Genomic DNA, 14,215 nt, shown 5'->3' with positions numbered 1-14,215 from the left:
TTATTTTACGTTTTTGTTTCTGAGGCTTTTTTGGTTAATTTGTTTTTGTGACTGAGTGGAACCCAGTTCAGCTACTGATTGATTGATTGATTGATTGATTGATTTTGTGACTGTGGAACTGGATAAAAGCCCACCATCCAAACAATGACTATCATTAGTGTAGGTAAGAAAAAGAATTACTTTTAATTTTTATCCTCTACAACAGTGTTTCCCAACCTTGGGTCCCCAGCTGCGTTTGGACTACAGTTCCCATCATCCCTGACCTCTGGTCTTGCTAGCTAGGGACGATGGGAGTTGTAGTCCAAAAACTGCTGGAAACCCAAGGTTGGGAAACACTGCTCTACAATACTGTCTTCTTTATTTTATAGTGCAGTACATGGATCACTGCTTTCATTTTATGGATCAATGGTCTCGTTAGATAGTAAAATTCATGTTAAATGGCTGTTTTAGGGGTTGTTCTTAAAAGTCTGGAACGGATCGATCCGTTTTGCATTACTTCCTATGGGAAAGCGCGCCTTGGTTTTGGAACGCTTTGGTTTTGGAACGGACTTCCGGAATGGATTAAGTTTGAGAACCAAGGGACCACTGTACTGGTTCTGATATCTCTTTCTGTCAAGGTCATCCTGACTATAATAATAAGGTCAGACAGTGGCCTAGCTAGCCGCTTAGGTGGCCGGCGCAACGCTCTTGTCCTGCAGCTGGGGGCGGGGCAAGCTAAGACAGGGTGCCTCCTGCGGAGCCTCTCTGCAGCCTCCCGCTCGGCCGTACGGCGGCTGAGGTGGTGGACAGGCAAAACCCCGTGCTGCTCGAAAAAAACAGCATGGAGCTTGCAGGCAGGCTTGCAGCTGCACAGCCAGTGCCCTCCCCCACCTCACCTAGCTACCAGTGGCATAGGAAGTGGGTGCGGGAGTCCCCCCCCCAAAAAAAACCTGAGCCCTATTTTAGTTTATTTTATATTTAACACACATCTTTTGTCATTTTGTCACCCCCCTCAGTGATGACACCCAGGGTGGACCACACCCACGCACCCCCTTCCTACGCCCCCGAGGCCAGAAGGAGCCTGGGGTTTCAGCTTTCTCTTTCTATCTCTCTTCCTTCTGGTGTGGTGTTCTGTAGCTGCATAATACGCTAAGTGTAAAGGTTTAGACCAGGGGTAGGCAACCTAAGGCCCGGGGGCCAGTTGCGGCCCAATCGCCTTCTCAATCTGGCCCGCGGACGGTCCGGGAATCAGCGTGTATTTACATGAGTAGAATGTGTGCTTTTATTTAAAATGCATCTCTGGGTTGTTTGTGGGGCATAGGAATTCGTTCATCTCTCCCCTCCCCCCAAAAATAGTCCGGCCCACCACAAGGTCTGAGGGACAGTGGACTGGCCCATGGCTGAAAAAGGTTGCTGACCCCTGGTTTAGACTCATTATAAGTTATTGTAAGTTTAAGTTAAGTCTGTTGCAAGTGGATTTCTTATGGACAGGGCCAATCCTGAATGTATTGGGTTTGTGACCATGATGCTCATTTGCCTTCTTCAGTAGCAGTATAGCTCTGCTGCATGGAATATTGCCTCGGGTTTATTTTTTGGGAACCCTGCAAAGTGTTTAAGCTTTTATTTTGTTAACTATACATTAGAATCTCCTCTGGATCAATATTGAGTAGAATTCCATGACATCTCCACCCCCATCGTTCAGCCCAGACACTGAGGTCCAGCTCCGAGGGCCTTCTGGCGGTTGCCTCCCTGCCAGAAGTGAGGTTACAGGGAACCAGGCAGAGGGCCTTCTCGGTGGTGGTGCCTGCCCTGTGGAACGCCCTCACATCACATGTTAAGGAAATAAAGAACTACACAGCTTTTAGAAGACATCTGAAGGCAGCCTTGTATTGCGAAGTTCTTAATGTTTGACGTTTCAGTATTCTTATTTCATTATTATTGTCTCATTATTATCTGCCCCTGCTGCAACAAAACATGTCTCTCCCCTATCAGCCTCTACGTATTGTATTTTAATACTTCTGTTGGAAGCCGCCCAGAGTGGCTGGGGAGGCCCAGCCAGATGGACGGGGGTATTAATAATAATAATAATAATAATTATTATTATTCTGCCCAGCAAGAGCTGCAGCCTCACCCCAAAAGGTCTTCTGAGACGGATGGATGCTAAAAATCCTATCCTATCCTACATCTCACATGTTATTTCTTGATTTCATAAAAATTTCCGTATTTTTCCGTGTATAAGACTAGGTTTCCCCCCTAAAAAATAATGTCAAAATTTTGGGGGCGTCTTATACATGGATACATCTTCCCCCATATTCTTAAATTGGAGTCCCCCAAAATAGGGGGCGTCTAATAGACGGGAAACTGCGGTATATGTCAATCGGTCATACCAAGCAGCAGCAACAGCACACACCTCAAAACGGTTTACAAAATGATATATTGGAAAAATGGTTTCAACCATTTTTAAAAAGCTGTGAAAAAACAGATTAAAACACATGTTGACCTTCTACATATGCGGAGAGGCCTTGCCTAACCAAAATGTTTTCAGCAGGTGCCAACAAGAGCAGAGCAAAGACGTCAAGAGGCAGGGAGTTCCAAAGTGTCAATAAAAGGTTGATCAATATCTATGACTAGGAACATAGAGGAGCCTGCTGGATCAGGCCATTGGGCCCCCCCTAGCCCTGCCTCCTTTTCTCACAGTGGCCAACCAGATGCCTGTGCGAAACCAGGGAGCAGGATCTGACCCCAAAGGCCCCCTCCCCTCCCGTGGCTTCCAGCAACTGGCATTTAGAAACCTTGCTGCCTCAAAGCGTGAAGGCAGAGCAGAGCCATCCTGACTAGTAGCCATCGATAGCCCTCTCCTCCTCTGTGAATCTGTCTAATCCTCTTTTAAAACCATATAGGTTGGTGCCTCCTGTGGGAGGGAGTTCCACAGTTTTACGATACACTACATAATCTGTGTCCTTCTTCTTCTTCTTCTTTAAAAGAAGGAGGTGCCATGAGTTTTGAACATCACATCTAGACCTAGATGTCTAGGCCCCTAATCCCAAATGATGATGATGGTGGTGATATATCCGTGCTAATTAATGCCGGTGGGAATTGCCGTTTGCAGTGCCTGGTGGGCAGCATCCTGTGGCCAGTCAGAGCAGCCCAGGAGGATGTTTTCATTCAAGAGGAGGCGCCTTCTTCTTCCACCACGCTTGCCTTGCTGTGCGGTCCAGGAGGCGGCTGAGCTTCCTGAGCAGAGGACGAAGGGCTTACTGGCAGAGCCAAACGGCCCCAAAGCGGTTCTCCCCAAAAACCCACACAGCCCAACGGCTGTTTCGTGGGCTATGCCCACCGGAGGCACCTGGAGAAGGCAGAGAACACCCGCCCACCCCATAATCTTTCCCTTCCTCTTCTCCAGGGTGCCTTGCCCTCCCCCGCTTACCCTCTGTGCCAAAGACATGCCGGTCTCCCTCTCTTCCCTCCCTCCATTTTGCCTGTTTGCATTAGAAGTGGAGGCGATCGCCCTGATCTTTAGGCTGGTCGCCTGAGGGGCACATTCCTTGCTAATGGGTCTAATGTAGAGGCAATATTTCTCCGATGCAAATATTGACGTCCTATTTCAACAACAACAACAACTTTATTATTTATTTCCTGCCCATCTGACTAGGTTGCCCCCGCCACTCTGGGCGGCTTCCGACATATATAAACACATAATCAAACATTTAAAAACTTCCCTATACAGAGCTGCCTTCAGCTGCCTTCTAAAGGTTGTATAGAAGGGGTCAGCAAACTTTTTCAGCAGGGGGCCGGTCCACTGTCCCTCAGACCTTGTGGGGGGCCGGACTATATTTTGAAAAAAATATATGAACGAATTCCTATGCCCCACAAATAACTCAGAGACGCATTTTAAATAAAAGGACACATTCTACTCATATAAAACATGTTGATTCCTGGACCGTCCGCGGGCCAGATTTAGAAGGCGATTGGGCCGCATCTGGCCCCCGGGCCTTAGTTTGGGGACCCCTGTGGTATAGTTACTTATCTCCTCGGCTCAGGGGGTCACATAACTTCATACCCTCCAGCATTTCTCCGATGGGAATAGGGAATTCCTAAGGAAAAGCGGGACATTCCAGGACCAAATCAGAGACCGAGACAGCTTCCATAAATCCGGGACTCTCCTTGGAAAATAGGGACACTTGGAGGGTCTGGGTTTCCCCCCACTGAAATCTTGGGACAACTATGGGTTATACGTTACAGACTGAAGACATTTTGTTTGTGTGCTTGTGCCTATATCCCACCACAGACAGGCAGGGTATAAATAAATAAAACTATTGTGGGCTAGGATGTCCCTGTTTTCATCAGGGGAATGTTGGAAGGTATGGGAAACCTCGGGAACGGCTGGGCTCCGAAGGAAGCCGACGATGGGATGGTTTTAATAAAAAGCCCCCCCCCCCCCGGCGAGCTGATGGAATTCGCCATCTGCTTCGGGGAGAAGAGAAGAAGGAGCAGAGGGGGCGATGGATTACCCTGGCGTGAAAGGCCTCCCCCCCCTGCCTCCATTTCATAGAGATTAGGGGCAGACGAGCTAAGAGTGGGTTTGGCCCCATATGTCCCCATGCTGGACAAAAGAAAGCCAAGACCTCTTGCAATAGCCCCCGTTCCCAGGGCAACGGCTGAGCCCAGGGTCTGTAGTTAAAGGACTTATTGTGGCTGCTGCTCTTCTAAAGGAGATGGCAGGGGAGAGCGGCGGCAGCTGCTGCCTCCTTCAATGGGTGGGAGGCGATGGGAACAGCAGGCCGGCACATGCCTCCATCCTCCCAGCTCTGGGCTTTCTTTCCAGAGACCTCCCAACCTACCCACTCACTGGGGCCCCCCTTTTTTGCAGGAGGGTCCTGTGTGAGTTGGAGGCACAGATTTCCGCCAGACAGGGGGTCCGTGGTGTGTGGAGAAATGCTCTGGGCATGGATGCGTGCCGTAAGCACCAGGAGCGATCTGCACGGAGCTCTTTCGAAGAAAGCCACTTGCGGAATGAATCCCCAGGACACGGGACGAAATGGTTTACAGCGGTACCTTGGTTCTCAAACTTAATCCGTTCCGGAAATCCGTTCCAAAACCAAAGCCTTCCAAAACCGAGGTACGCTTTCCCATAGGAGGTAATGCAAAACGGATCGATCCGTTCCGGACTTTTAAGAACAACCCCTAAAACAGCCATGTAACATGAGTTTTTTGAAGGGGTCCAGGTGGCGCTGTGGGTTAAACCACAGAGTCTAGGGCTTGCTGATCGGAAGGTCGGCGGGGTGAGCTCCCGTTGCTCGGTCCCAGCTCCTGCCAACCTAGCAGTTCGAAAGCACATCAAAGTGCAAGTAGATAAATAGGGACCGCTCCGGCGGGAAGGTAAACGGCGTTTCTGTGCGCTGCTCTGGTTCGCCAGAAGCAGCTTTGTCATGTTGGCCACATGACCCGGAAGCTGTCTGCGGACAAACGCCGGCTCCCTCGGCCTATAGAGCGAGATTAGCGCCGCAACCCCAGAGCCGGACACGACTGGACCTGATGGTCAGGGGCCCCTTTACCTTTAACATGAATTTTACTATCTAACGAGACCATTGAGCCATAAAATGAAAGCAGTAATCCATGTACTGTACTATAAAATAAATAAGACAGTATTGTAGATGAGAGAATTAAATAATTAAATAATTAAAATTATTATTATTATTTCTTACCTGCACTGATGGTAGTCATTGTTTGGAAGGGGGGCTTTTATCCATTTCCGCAGTCACACAATCAATCAATCAATCAATCAATCAGTAGCTGAACTGGGTTACACACAGTCACAAAAACAAATTAACCCATAAAGCCTCAAAAAACAAAAACGCAAAATAAATAGCAAAAACAAAAGCGCCAAACTTAATTTGTTTGACTTCCGAAATGTTCAGAAACCAAGGGGCAGGTTCTGATTGGTGCAGGGGCCCCCCAGAAACAATAGCCTACAGCCACATCAGACATTTAGCTTCTGAAAAACATTCGAAAACCGGAACACTTCCGGGTTTTCGGCATTTGAGAACCAAGGTACCACTGTATTTATTAATTGCTATCTCACCTTTACTCCCCCAGGGAGCTCAAGGCAACATTTAGTCCCTGCAACAACCCTGCGAGGCAGGGAAGGCTGAGAGGCAGGGATTGGGCCCAAGGTCACACTCAGTGAGCGCTGTCTGTGAGTGGGGATTTGAACCCTAGTCTCCTGGGTCATAGAATCATAGAATTGTATATTTGGAAGGGACCCCACCCCAAAAGTAATCTAGTCCACCCCCTGCAATGCAGGAATCTCAGCTAAAGCATCCATGACAGATGGCCATCCAACCTCTGCTTAAAAACCTCCAAGGAAGGAGAGTTCACCACCTCTCATGGGAATATGTTCCACTGCTGAACAGCTCTTACTGTCAGAAAGTTTTTTCCTGCTGTTTAGTTAGAATCTCCTTTCTTGTAACTTGAAGCCATGGGTTCGAGTCATACCCTCCAGTGCAGAAGAAAACCAGCTTGATCCCTCTTCCGTGTGACAGCCCTTGAAGATGACTCTCATATCTCCTCCCAAGTCTCTTCCAGGCTAAACATACCCAGGCAGTGATTTGCTGGGCTGAAGACTTTGGATATACCGGTAATATAGAGCTGGCAGATGGGGAGAAATTATGTAACAATAGGATTAAATTTTCAGCATGCTATACAATTAGAGAATATGCTAAAGATGGTTTTCAGGCGGTACCTGATGCCCAGCAAATTGGTAAAGATAAATAAAAGAGGATCCAACGGATGCTGGAAAAGCATGAATGCAGAAGGCACTTTGATTCCCATGTGGTGGCAGTGCAAAAGGAGAAAAGAGTATTCCTCTATGTCAGGCACGTCCAACAGGTAGATCGTGATCTACTGGTAGATCACTGGACGTCTGTGGTAGATCACTGGTAGATCACTGGCTTTCCTCTTTCCTAAAAAAAGCTACACAATTTAGACCTGAACCCCTAAAATATGGGCCTTCCTCTTCCCTAAAGAAAGCTCAACAAATTTGACCTGAAGCCCCCAAAAGGGGGTAGATCACTGCCAGTTTTTAACACTGAGAGTAGATCGCAGTCTCTTGGGAGTTGGCCACCCCTGCTCTATGTAACAGCAGTGGCAAGGAGAAAACATGGAAAGAAAGGGCAATTCTGACAAAAGATCAGTGGCTTTTGAAAGTAATAGAATTTATAGAATTAGTCAATAGGACGGCTACAATAAGGGAATATAGACAAGAAAACAAGGATAAATGAGTGGGAATTACTAGGAAGGTATTTTTAAAAGAGCGGAATAATGATAAATATAGAAGCGGGGATAGATTTAGGAACACCAGTAAAAAAAAGTGGGGGTAAAAGGATATTCACAGAAGAAAAAGGAAATAAAAACTAAGGAATTGTAGCAAAATTAAATGAAAATCTAGGATGCCAAGGAAAGATAGGCTGGGAAGCCTTCATATAATAGGATGTAAATAGAGATGTTTTATTGTTGTATTGGATGCTTATTATCGTATTAGATGTTGAATTAAACGTTTAGAAGAGTTGATAAGATAAACTGGAAAAACATAGGGAAATAAATGGATGGATGTAACTGAAAAATTCAAACAAACCATACCAAGCTCCCTCAACCGTACCTCATAAGGCTTGGTTTCCAGACCCTCGATTCTCTTGATTGCCCTCCTCTGCACACCTTTCAGCTTGTCAACATCCTTCTTAAACTGTGGTGCCCAGAATTGGGCACAATATTTCAGTTTTGGTCTCATCAAGGCAAAATAAAGAGGTACTATGACTTCCCTTGATCTGGACACTATAATTCCTCTTGATGCAGCCTAGAATAGCATTCCTTCCCAAAGCAAAAAGGAGGTGAGATCTGCCACCTTTCCCTCTCTTTTTTTGACAGGGCTCCTGGGCCTTTAATAACCATGCTAACAGGCAGAAATCCAACTGGGCAAGCTTCCCCCACCATTTCATCCTGCATGCTGGGAACATTTTGCTACATCATGTAGTTGCTAAGGTCACAGGAGCCTTGCCGGAAATAAAAGTTGGCAACCTTAAGGTAGCCCCATTCATCCCCTTACCCCGACTAACCCCAAATAGTACTGCAACTTTCAAGGCAAAAATAATCAAAGGTGTTGCACAAGCTGAGGTTCTGCAAAATGTTTCTGAGGAACGTGATCCCTGAGTTTCCAAGGTTACCCAAGCATTGTTATGAAACACTTGCCAAATATCAGGCCTGGAACCTAACATTCACCCAGCATTTAATAGATATGTATACAGACCACAGCTGAATTTTGATATTTGACTTTCCACGAGCAAAACAATCAATATAGAAATTCTCCTCCCAAATTACATTGGGTGACATATTTGTGTCTGACATCTATGACATCTAGTCCCTGCATAGAGTCACCACCTTTTTTGTCTGGCAAGGCTCCTATGCCTCACCAAATGAAGTGGCGGAAGCACTTCTTGGCATGCAGCCATGGAGCAACCCCATCTTATAAACACGAGCCTCTCAGGCCATCTTGGTTGGCCTCCTCTGCTCACCTTCCAGCTTGTCACCATCCTTCTTAAATTGTGATGCCCAGAACTGGACACAGGATTCCAAGCGTGTTCTGACCAGGGCAGAAGAGAGTGGGAGTATGACTTCCCTTGATCCAGACACTAGACTTCTGTTGATGCAGCCTAGAATAACATCTGCTTTTTTGCTGCTGCATCACCCTGTTGACTCATGTTAAGCTTGTGTTCCACTAAGACCCCTAGATCCTTTTCACATGTATTACTTATATGCCAGGGCATTCCATAGTTCCACTATGTAGTGTGTGAAACTTCTCTCACACTTTCTCCGTGCCAAGCATAATTATATAAACCTCTATCATGTCATCTCTTACTTGCCTTTTCTCTAACCCTGAGTTCAGGGTTCCAAACCAGTAGGTTTTACCTGGTTTTCGTGGCACAGGTGTGACACACAGGTGAAACACTCGCCTATACCCATGTGACGTTGTGGCCAAATTTGACCGCGATTGGGCAAGCGGTTTGGGAGAATGCCGCGTTTAAACAAACTCTACATTTTTAATATATAAGATACTGTAAGTCTTTCCCTGTTTCCTGAATGTAATAAAATAATAATAATAATAATAATAATAATAATAATAATAATAATATATTTATACCCCGCCCATATGGCTGGGTTTCCCCCGCCACTCTGGGCGGCTTCCAACCGAATATTAAAACAGTACAGCATTAAACATTAAAAACTTCCCTAAACAGGGCCGCCTTCAGTTGTCTTCTAAAAGTAAAATAGTTACTTACTGCCTTGACATCTGCTGGGAGGGCATTCCACAGGACGGGTGCCACTACCGAGAAGGCCCTCTGTCTGGTTCCCTGTAACCTCACTTCTCGCCCAGAAGGCCCTCGGTGCTGGATCTCAGTGTCCGGGCTGAATGGTGGGGGTGGAGATATAGGTAACGGAATTAGGATGACCCAAGGGCTTGAGAAACTCTCTTACTTGGGAACGTTGCAACATCTGGGTTTTTTCCAGTTTGGAGGAAACACGAGTATTGGGTGACAGGACGGACGTGTATAAAATAGTACATCGTGTGCAGAAAGTCGACGGAAGTTATCAGTGTACGTGATGCGAGTCACAGCAGCCAGGCTATCCCTTTCCAGGAATGGTAAAGAACATAAAAACGTAAGAAATGGTTACACAGGACTGGATGACTGCAATGTGCTCTGCAAGGGGCTTCCCTTCCGCTTGGTCTGGATGCTGCAGTGAGCGCAGAATGTTGCAGCACAATTGCTGACAAGAGGGAGGCTTTGTCCGCATACAACCCGTGTGCTCAGAAATCTTGGGGCCAAGTTCAAGCTGCTACTATCCTATATAATAAAGTCCCTGTGTCTCTGCATCCAGTATTCCCTGTGTCCCTGGGTTTGCACTAATGCGCATGTGCCCCACGGACACAGGGACTGGACGAAGAGGCGGGACGTACACACGTGCACGCTCTCCCCCCCTCAACCCTCTGCCTCCCGTTCCCCTGCGGCGGCGGCCCCGGAGCCCAATGCCGCCATCTTGGTCCGCCACCACCTCCTCCTGACAACCCTACCTGGCCCGTGGGAGGAGCAGCGGGGCCGCGGCCTTCCCTCCCTCTCTGCGCTTGGCCGTGGGACACGACGGGAGAGCGCTTTGTTTAATTGCGTTCCCGGCGCGCCCCGCGGCCGAGCGCAGAAAGGGAGGGAAGGCCGCAGCCCCGTCGCACCTCTAGCGCCCGTTTTCTTAACGGGCTGAATGAGACTAGTTAGTATATAAAGCCCTGAACAACAGGGGGCCAGTTTACCTGCAAGATCGGCTCACCCCATATGTGTCCACTTGACTGCTTCAGTTGATGGAACTGGCACTGTTACAGGTGCCACGCCATCCCTGTTCCACATCTGAGAGTTGTCAATATTTAAGTGTGGAACTCCCTGCCTATTGACATCAAGCGGGAGTCTACATTGCATTCTTTTTCAGCAACATTTTTGCTTAGGCAAGCCTTACTTAAGACAGTCGGTGTGAGTGTTGATCTGCTTTGAGCCTACTGTTACCTTAACTTCTTGAAAATCTGATATTAGCCTTGTTAAAACAAAATAAAAAAATTCCTTCCAGTAGCACCTTAGAGACCAACTAAGTGGCGCTGTGGGTTAAACCACAGAGCCTAGGGCTTGCCGATCAGAAGGTCGGCAGTTCGAATCCCCGCGACGGGATGAGCTCCCGTTGTTCAGTCCCAGCTCCTGCCACCTAGCAGTTCGAAAGCATGCAGTGCAAGAAGATAAATAGGTAACCCTCCGGCGGGAAGGTAAACAGCGTTTCCGTACGCTGCTCTGGTTCTTCAGAAGCGGCTTAGTCATGCTGGCCACGTGACCTGGAAGCTGTACGCCGGCTCCCTCGGCCAGTAAAGCGAGATGAGCGCCGCAACCCCTGAGTTGTCCGCGACTGGACCTAATGGTCAGGGGTCCCTTTACCTTTACCTTTCAAGTTTGTTATTGGTATGAGCTTTCGTGTGCATGCACACTTCTTCAGTACACATTTCGTGTGCATGCACACGAAAGCTCATACCAATGACAAACTTAGTCGGTCTCTAAGGAATTTTTTTCTTTTGTTTTGACTATGGCAGACCAACACGGCTACCTACCTGTAATTAGCCTTTTTAGTTCTCCTTATGGATCATTGTATTGATTTTTGTAAACCCCTTTGTGTGTTTTTTATTTAAAAAACAAAAGTCAAGCAAGCAGTGTAGACATGATGCAAAATGAATTTGTAAATGCACTGCCCTGCTGGAGTTTAAAAGTGTGGCGCTGATAAGGCCAAGGTATGGGACAGCTACCTATTCCTGCATTGCTGGGGGTTGGACTAGATGATCCACAGGGTCCCTTCTGACTCTCTGATTCTATGATCAGGCCAATAAATTAAGTTCAGGAGAGTGACCAATGCAGATAGATGCAGTGACCCTCTGAAACCACTTCCCCATTTGTTTTTGTTTTTTAAAAAATGTGATCTCTGAAACTCAATGTAGATTTTCCGCCTGGAGCACCCACAAATCCTGGCAGAGGGGAAGTCAGCCTTGAACCCATGAGATCGCCGTCCTTCTACATATACATAACCCGCAGGGCTGGATTTAGGTTTGATGAGGCCCTAAGCTACTGAAGGTAATGGGGCCCTTTCTATGTCCAGCTGTCCTTTATCAACAACGAATCACCACTGTTTTTTGTGTTGAATCTATGCTAGATATTTTAGGGAGCAGGCTAGCAGGCAGGGCCCATGACTTACATCACAGCAGCCTACACAACACAAAACACTGTTGTTGTATGTAGGTTTTATTTCTTTTTTTTATCTTATATTTTGGAAATGTACATCCAGGTTTTTTTCCTTTAAATTTTTTCGGGGTCCCCAAGAGAGTGGGGCCCTAAGCTATAGCTTGTTTAGCTTATGCGTAAATCCAGCACTGATTGTGCTCCCACAACCTTTTTTGGGGCGGCTAGATCGCAGCACTCAAAGTGGCCGCCATGTTCTCGTGCCAAACCACGGGTTGTCCCATGTCCCATGACAATTGAGGGGCACCTGTAAGTTGTGGCCACGCTGCAAAACAGATAGCGCCAGGAGCACAAATTATCAATATGCTGTAGTTATTTATTAAATTGCATATTTGCTTATACATATATGCAGTATTTAACTTACAGTATATGCAGAATTCATCATGCGAAAGGCTGGACTGAATGAATCCCAAGCCGGAATTAAGATTGCCGGAAGAAATATCAACAACCTCAGATACGCAGATGACACAACCTTGATGGCAGAAAGTGAGGAGGAATTAAAGAACCTTTTAATGAGGGTGAAAGAGGAGAGCGCAAAATATGGTCTGAAGCTCAACATCAAAAAAACCAAGATCATGGCCACTGGTCCCATCACCTCCTGGCAAATAGAAGGGGAAGAAACGGAGGCAGTGAGAGATTTTACTTTCTTGGGCTCCTTGATCACTGCAGATGGTGACAGCAGTCACGAAATTAAAAGACGCCTGCTTCTTGGGAGAAAAGCAATGACAAACCTAGACAGCATCTTAAAAAACAGAGACATCACCTTGCCGACAAAGGTCAGTACGTATAGTTAAAGCTATGGTTTTCCCAGTAGTGATGTATGGAAGTGAGCTGGACAATAAAGAAGGCTGATCGCCGAAGAATGGATGCTTTTGAATTATGGTGCTGGAGGAGACTCTTGAGAGTCCCATGGACTGCAAGAAGATCAAACCTATCCATGAACGAAATCAGCCCTGAGTGCTCACTGGAAGGACAGATCGTGAAGCTGAGGCTCCAATACTTTGGCCACCTCATGAGAAGAGAAGACTCCCTGGAAAAGACCCTGATGTTGGGAAAGATGGAGGGCACTAGGAGAAGGGGACAACAGAGGATGAGATGGTTGGACAGTGTTCTCGAAGCTACAAAAATGAGTCTGACCAAACTGCGGGAGGCAGTGGAAGACAGGAGTGCCTGGCGTGCTCTGGTCCATGGGGTCACGAAGAGTCAGACATGACTAAACGACTAGACAACAACATTTGCTTTATCTTGCCCATGGCAACTCAAACCCGCTTACACCCAAACAAGCAAATGGAAACACAACCCCTCTTAAATGCATTAAAACCAAGAGGAACAGGGGGTACATTGAAAACATCCCACCCACTTCTAAAAGGCTATGGATTGTTAGAGGTCAAAAGGCTACAGATTGTAGAGGGAAGATTTTCCTGGCACCTAAAGCTATAGAACTGAGCATCACGAATGAACAATAAAATAGGTTTCTGTGCAACCCCGAGGATTTCATCAGCAGAGGGCAAAGTGATTGTTTAAAATTAATTCTAAAACAATAGTTATGTTACTTTGTTGCTCAATTCCTTTTTTTTAACAAACATGTATTGTGGTCTTTTATGCATTGTACCTTTGTTGTCGTTTTTCGGAAAAGGCGAAAGATTTGTATGATCCGAGGAAAAGCCAGAGTGCTGTTATTTTTATTGATTCTAATTTAGCAACTATTTATTGCTGGAAGCAAAATTCTGTTTAGTTACTCTTTGCTGGCATTGTGCGAGTTAATTTCACTGCATGCTATTATATGCAAATGGGGTGTCGAATATCGCTTTATTCAACATAAGCGGCTTGTTTCAAATTCATATTTTTTGCATCGGGTCGCATTGTTAGAAGGTGTGTGGCCGCCGCTGTGTATTTTGCTGTTCCTTCGGCTCGCCTGGGGTGCAGCGATATAGAAAGGCAGTGTACAAATTAAAAGTGGAATGAAATGAGCAGGAGGAGGCCTAGTGGTTAGATCTGCGGCGGATGCCTAGCAGAGCTCTGCTTGCAAGACCTTTAAGCTACCCCCTCCCCACATGCTTCTGCAATTTCTTTCATCGCTCTCACATTTTCCCCTTGCGGCTGAGACCTCTCCATCCCACAATGACATCAGCTCCCATCAAGGTGTGCTTATATAATGCTTTGCCTCCGCAACGGTTGAAACCCTTCCTGCCTGCCAGCCACACACCGGGTGTTCACACAGTCACACTCCAGGCAACACAGGCATCCGGAACGCGCCTGTCTCCGTTTCACACCGACGCCCCCACTGGGTCCTGCATAGGCCTGCGCATTGCATCTGCAAAAGCACACGGTTATCAATTCTATCCTGGGTTATCATTGCCAGATTTATG

This window comes from Zootoca vivipara, chromosome 6 (assembly GCF_963506605.1).
Source record: "Zootoca vivipara chromosome 6, rZooViv1.1, whole genome shotgun sequence".
Classification (NCBI taxonomy): Eukaryota; Metazoa; Chordata; class Lepidosauria; order Squamata; family Lacertidae; genus Zootoca; species Zootoca vivipara.
Note: the sequence above shows the minus strand (reverse complement) of the source record.